The sequence below is a fragment of the Zonotrichia leucophrys genome, chromosome 7 (assembly GCF_028769735.1).
Source record: "Zonotrichia leucophrys gambelii isolate GWCS_2022_RI chromosome 7, RI_Zleu_2.0, whole genome shotgun sequence".
Classification (NCBI taxonomy): Eukaryota; Metazoa; Chordata; class Aves; order Passeriformes; family Passerellidae; genus Zonotrichia; species Zonotrichia leucophrys.
This window is the reverse complement of record NC_088177.1, coordinates 16,671,114-16,677,882: the sequence shown is the minus strand read 5'-3', so window position 1 is coordinate 16,677,882 and position 6,769 is coordinate 16,671,114. Positions and strand designations below refer to the sequence as shown.

The window sequence follows — 6,769 nt, the reverse complement described above, 5'->3', positions numbered from 1 at the left end:
CTTCTTTCTTCTGGTGATGTTTTTTCCTCGTGCTGATGTAAATTAAAATGACCTCACAGTCAAATGTTATCACCAGTGCTTCCTCCAGCCTATCAGGTTGGTCAGAGGGATGTTCTCTAATCTGCTGTGGAGTTTAGAGTTTACTGTAATCAAGTCAAGGTAAATGTGGTTAACAAAGATCCATTTATTAAATTCCTAAGTAAATCTGTTTAATTTTGAACTTGGCAGCCAAAGAGCTGCATGAGAGAACAAAGTACAATATCCAGAGGAAGGAAAAAAATGTCAGGCAGCTAAAGATGAAGGACCTTAAGCTCTGCATTTAATACAGGGGTAGATACCTGTGTCAAAGGTGTATGCTGCCAGGTCTGCCAAAATTAATCTTTCCCTTCTTCAGGAAATTATGGATGTTTTCAGGCAAATCATTGTAGTTCTCCCCTCCTCTACATCCTCAGAGCACATTTCTGATGATACAAGTATGGTTTCTTGAGCATATTATAAAGGTGCTTCATTGTCTGTAATAAAAAAGGAGGCCAAGAGGAAGCAAAGCAAAAAGATGTTCCAACACATGTCGGATCCCAGCAGAAGTCCAGTGTTTGTAATCTCTGAATCCCCTCTCAATGACACCCGTGGTGATTTGCTTGAAGAGAAGTGGTCAAAGTACACTGAACTTAGGAAGAATTCAGTGCAGTAACTACAGCAACAGTCCAGCTGCTGCTTTTACAAGAAAAATGGCTTAATTATTTATAATTGTGCAAACTCTATCATGGTTCCTTTTTTTTGGGCATTCATTTGTCCCACTATCTGTCATTTGAAGCTGCTCAGAATTAAAATCCATATCCCCTCAGCACCTCAGCAAAGTGTCACTAGCCAGGGCTCTTGTTCTGATGGATGATGCCAGTGACAGCTGCCAGAAAACACACTTAAATTGCTCACAGATACCTTGAAGGTGTATGCAGCAATACATGTCACCTAAAGAGAACCAATATATATCTTCCTGCTCATCAGTTTTGTACTTGTACATTCTATTCTTTAATACCAAGCCTTAAACCCAATTTCTCTGCAGTTAGTTATTCAGACATCACTGGTATGATTAATAAAAACAGAAGTGGAATTGACAATGGCTAGATTAAAATGCCAAGCCCAACCATCAGAAGCTCTGAATTGGTGGAGATGTATTGACAGAAGTGTGCCAAGGGTTTGGGCACTGTTGCTTTTAATGCCATTATTTCAGTATCATACGTGTACTGGCAGAACATTCACCTCTTAAACCTTACTACTGAAATAACCCTACAATTTTTTTTTTCCTAAGCTGTGAGCTGATTATGGATGGGTTATTTTCTTTTTTGATCTATTGTTTTTGGCTAGCCAACTGTATGTACCTGATTTGTAGTGACACTGATTAATCCTAATTTTTAGAGCAGGCACAGCCTGCAGAGAGCTTAAATGGATCTGTGAGGCTTTCTGGACACAACCCATCAGTGGATTTTGGAAACACAGCTTCCAGTCTCCTGGGAATTTGTATTTCTCGTTCAGCTTTGGTCAAAATGAGACCAACTGCTTATTTTTACTGTATTCAGCTTAATTTTGAATTTAATTAATCTGATCAGATTCTGTCAAAACATTTCTAATCATCTTTAATAGAAATGACAAAACCTGTTTTTCTCAAAATTTATGGTTATCATCAACAACCCTCATCTCTGCACAAGCTTTATAGTACTGACAGTCCCAAAAACCATGGAAGAAAGCAGTGTTCAGAAAGTAGAAACACTGAGGAGAAGTTGCTGAGCTCAACCTTCAGGGGAGCTGAAGAGGCCCCAGATGAGCACAGGTCTCTGGTCTGGGGTCAGAGCTGGCTCTAATAAGCAGTGGGGACATCCCCTGTATTAATGTCAATGATATTTACCTGCTTAAAGCTGTGACCACAGTTACAGAGTCACACTGAGGTTCCTGTGAAAATCCAGGTTGCTATTTTATAATTAGCACAGTATATAGACACACTGGACACCCCAGCAATAGATTTAATTCAGCAGCTAAGCCCTGGCAGGTAGGATATACATCTCAAACACTCTAAAGCTGCTGATTTAGTTCCTGTTCATTTCAGCATGGAAGAAGCTGACCACACATTTGTTTCAGGGTGCTGCTGTATCCCCAGCAGGTTCTGCTCTTTCTTGGAGATATTTTATCTATTTTTAAGGCTTCCTTCTTAATATTTTTAATCCATATTTAAATAAACCACAAATAATGCCTTCAGTCAGTACAACATGGGCATCATATATTAAAGTATTCCCATCTCTTAAGGTCTCTAACAACAATAAGGAGGTGCAAAACTGTTTCTACTTGAACAGTGTGATTTCATGCAAATGTAGACATTTAACTCTATCTGTTTGGGATTTCCCCCACCTCCCCCAAATATAGTATATTGTTTAATAGATTTCCACTTCTGTTATTTTAACAACCACAGAGCAATCAGGATATGCAGTGACACGAAAATAATGTCATTAAAATAAAGCTAATTTGGAGTGGATATGCCTGACATGAGCATGCCATATTGGAAGACAAAAAATTCTGCTCTCCCTTTTTTATCATTAACGTGGCAGGTTCACACTTTGGGAAAGGGCCAGGGCTAATTCACCTTTCTGTCTGTTAAAATTAGAGAAGAGGGTTTTGGTAGCAAATTAATAGCCATCAGTGATTTTTGAAAAGTTTATTAAGAGATTAAGTATTATTAATTGACAAAAGAGGAATTTTGAAGTCAAAAACCACAGATTGGTCTGATAGCAAAGCAATAAAATATTTGTTTAAATGGTAGCAAAATAACTTACTTTGAGAGGTGGACTCAGTTTCTTTGCAATATTTATGTCTCTTACATCACCTATTCATAAATACTTATAAATATTAAAACATGCATACAACTTTTTCAGAAGAAGCTTCCTTTGAATAATGGGGTAAATTGACTTTCTGTTTCAAGATGAAATTGTGGGCTTTGGGGATAGCTTGGTTTAATTTTTATTTCTTTTCTAGACAACAACTCAGCCTAATATTTGTTTTCATTTCCTTTCCATCCAATATTCATACACATAGAGAATATTTCTCAGTGCAAACATGGAGCGCTGCCATTTACACCAGTGTGAACTCAGGGGTGTGAGAGCAGCAAAGACACAAATCTGCCTGAGCATCTCCCAAGTAAACAGAATAATTTATTGTAATGGACTTTATTATTTTCCTTAAATTACATGGTAGGCTAAAAAAGTTTCTTATACTTCTAATAAATTTGTTGACAATCGAAAATTAATAAAATTGGTTAGGCTTAAATTTGGATTCTACTCAAATAAGTGAGATATTAAACAATACAGATAAGAAAAGCTGCAGCATGTTTTGTTTGATGAACTTGTCAGCTGTGTAGCAGGAAGAGGCAACATAAATAAAAAAGTTACAGACAGCACATTTTCATGTTTAAAATACTTGAAAAACAAGGACCAGTATGGTATGTCTTAAACACCTGCAATTACCACCTGCTGTTGTCTTTATTTCTATGAGGACTATTTTGAAGTTTCTTGTAAAATAATTTGTTCAGTTCTCATTTCACATTATGGCAGACTGGAATAAACTTGTGGCCCATCTTGGTAGAGGAATTGCTGATACAGATTTTCATTTTCTGTTTTTTATGCTCACTTAGAATTGTATTGACAAAGTAAAGGTTTCTGGCCAAATATGGATTGGATTTGGAGCCATGAGAGATGACTATTAAAAACAGTGAATTTTTTTGATCAAAAGTGCTTCAGAAACTTAAAACTTAAATTTACGTTCAAAGCTAACATGAACTAGAAATATTAAATTAATCATCAAATAAATCAACTTTAGGTAATATATTAAACTTTGTAAACTACTTACCAAAAGATCAAGATGAAGTCTTGGCCTCTTTTTCCCCCAGGGGCAAAATTCAGCGAGGTCTGTGGAGGATTTCTGACTTTTAAGCTGGTGAAACTAAAACTCCTCTCCAAAACTCTGTTGGAAAGACAATTAAATGCCCTAGACAGTGATCTAATAGCATATTTCACGTATAAGGCCCCGCATAAAGAAATGTTTACATTCCTGGATATGATGTAAGAAAACTAATTATCCTGGCTATAGAAGCCTGAAATACAGTTTAAGAAGCTGGAAGAAAAGCTGTCTTTTTTATTTTCTTTCTTCATTAATATTATTTTACTTGTAGATTAAAACCAACTGCTCTGTCTTTGAAGCACAGAGCTGAGCTGTGCTATGCTTGACACTGATTTGTGGAGACACCTGAAGTAGTTTGGAAGTAGATATGGTCAGGCTTGCTGATGCTGGTGAGATGCTGCATCTGGCCTTCCTACCTAATGCAAGTGAAAAATAGAGTATTTAACCCTGGATGTACACAGCTTCTGGCACCCCAGCACTTGGTCTACTTGGTGACAGAGGGAGTTCCATAAGGAAGGTGTATTACCATTGGGGTGCTTTCCATAGGAAGGACTTTTAAGATGGGACTTAGTTATCTTTGTAAAGGTGACATAGAGAAAGAAAAGACTCCAGTATATAGGTCTTGCCCTAAAGGCAGATAGTAGATTGCCAAGTTTTCCCTGACCAAGGTGTTTACCAAGAGCTTTCATAGCAGTCCTAGCAAATTTATTACATATTGCAAACTATCTGAAAACAAGCTCAAAGATGCAGAAGGTAAAATAAAATTCTGCTTAGAAACCTCAGGCAGGTGTCCTGGGGAAATCATTTGTCTGCTCTACCACTTTGTGAACGCAGTTTATGCAATTCTTAAAATCCATATGTATTGTGTATGTGATGCATATACAAAAAAACAGCAACATACTAAGAGGCAGTAGTTGGAAATGCAGAACACTTTACCACCAGTCCTAGCATTGGGCTGTTATAGTTTTAGCTGACAAAGAAAAAGACTATCCTTTCCCATGGACTGCCTCTTCTTTTATGCAGTGAGTGCAACTTCCCAGGAAAAGAATGATAACAGGAGAGCAGAAGGACAGTGATTAGGATTCCTTCTACTAGGAAGCATTTGTAAGAATTGACTGAAACCATAGAATTGAAGAGAGAATTTTACACTTATTTCTGGGCAACTGTCTAGAGGTATTAGAGGCTTGGTGGAAAAAGGAGGAAGATTGCCTTATGGGGAGCCCAACAATACAGAAAGCTGATAGCATGTGCTGAAATGGAAACCCTGGAATGGAAACGGCTGGCTTCACAGCACACTCTAGTTGGCTCTTCTAAAACCCAGGGTCCTTGTCCCCTTCAGCGTGCTTGGCACGACCTTTAACTCCACGCTGCTGTGCAGCTGGAGCAGCAGGACAGGGACCTTTGCAGCCACAGCTGCCCTTGTTCCTCTCTGTCCATGCCTGGAATGCAGCACGGCCCTGTGTGTCCCCAGGCTCAGGATTTGTGCCGCTTCAGCTCCACGGAGACGCAGGTCAAGTGAAAAACCCAAACTGTTTATTAAGGGAAAGTGAAGGGAAGGGGTGAGCTGAGAGGTAAAGAGAGGATGGGCAGGGCCTGAGGGTTGCAGGGAGGGAGCTGCCAACAGGGAAAGAGATGGCAGGAGCTGCTGGAGCTTCCACAGGCTCAGCTCTGTGAACCAAGAGCTGTGCCTGGAGCTCCAGCTGGTCCATCCTGCTCTGGCACGGGTACGTCTGATCCAGCTGAGGAACAAAGTTGTGCAGATCTTCTTTGGAAGGTCAGCTGAAGAAGGATGCTGGTGCAGGACAGCCTCTCTTCTTCCTTCAGGGCTTGAAGAGCTGGAAGAGAGAGGAACAGAGCCACGGTCAGAGGCCAGATTGAGGCAATCCAAGGAAAGCCTCCTGCCAGGGCCATCCCAGCCAGGAGGACGGGAGACAAGGACTTGGGCGGGAAGGTGCCACACGTGTCCCATATGGCAGGGACTGAGGGGAGAAGCAGGCGGAGCACCCAGCCTGCTGCTACTGAGTCTTGAAGGTGGAGAACTGAGGGGAAAATTCTTACCCTGGTTCTAGTTTGTGGTATTGTTTTATATCTTACTGCTAAACTCTATTGTTGTGTCACGTAAAATGACACTGCTCTGCAACACTATAACACTCACATACTGCAATTTATGTAGGACTGATTAGGTTTAAGAAAAGTAACTTTTTGAAGCTTCTTCAGCCATAAAGATGTCCCGATTTTAGTTCATGTAAAGAAACATTGACTCAATCTTTTTTTTACTTTTTGCTTCCCAAATATTTTAAAAAAAATTTACAATTGCAGTAATATTTTTCTGAATAAGTTTACCTATTATATTGGCTTAGTCCTACTATTATATTGTGCATTTTAATTCAAGTTACACAAAACCATCAGTAAAATTAAATTCGGTAATATGAAGAAGTGATATTAATAATGTATTGATATTTATTTTTATGCTGATATTGAAGCAATTTAGTCAGTATGCAAAGAATACCAAACTATCAAGTTATTGCTAGATATTTTCTATGGCAAGAAAGTGCACAAGTGAGGGACTAACTCTGAAAAGCTTCCCTTGCACCGAGGAACTCTATAAATCTAAATGGCCATGTGGACCATAAGAACTTGGCACAAGACCAGCATCTTAAACAGAACATTTTTACTCCTAGCTATTCCTCCTATCCAACAGAACTGGAAGATAAAGACCATATTTCCATAAAGGGATTACCAAATAATAGATATTTTCAGATGCCCCATAGGCTTCAGTCCTAGTGATAGAGACTGATCCTTGAGCTCCCAGTTGCTACTGGAGAAC

The 6,769-nt window shown here is 39.2% G+C and overlaps 1 long non-coding RNA gene across 1 annotated transcript in view; it reads right to left on the bottom strand.

Moving 5' to 3' along the window:
• Positions 1 to 4,154: 4,154 nt before the first annotated feature.
• The window catches only part of LOC135450355 (uncharacterized), a 29,737-nt gene continuing 27,122 nt past the window's right edge, over positions 4,155 to 6,769 (bottom strand). The window contains exon 3 of the long non-coding RNA XR_010441046.1: positions 4,155 to 5,777. This is a non-coding gene — a long non-coding RNA (uncharacterized LOC135450355). The remainder of the gene's footprint in view (positions 5,778 to 6,769) is intronic.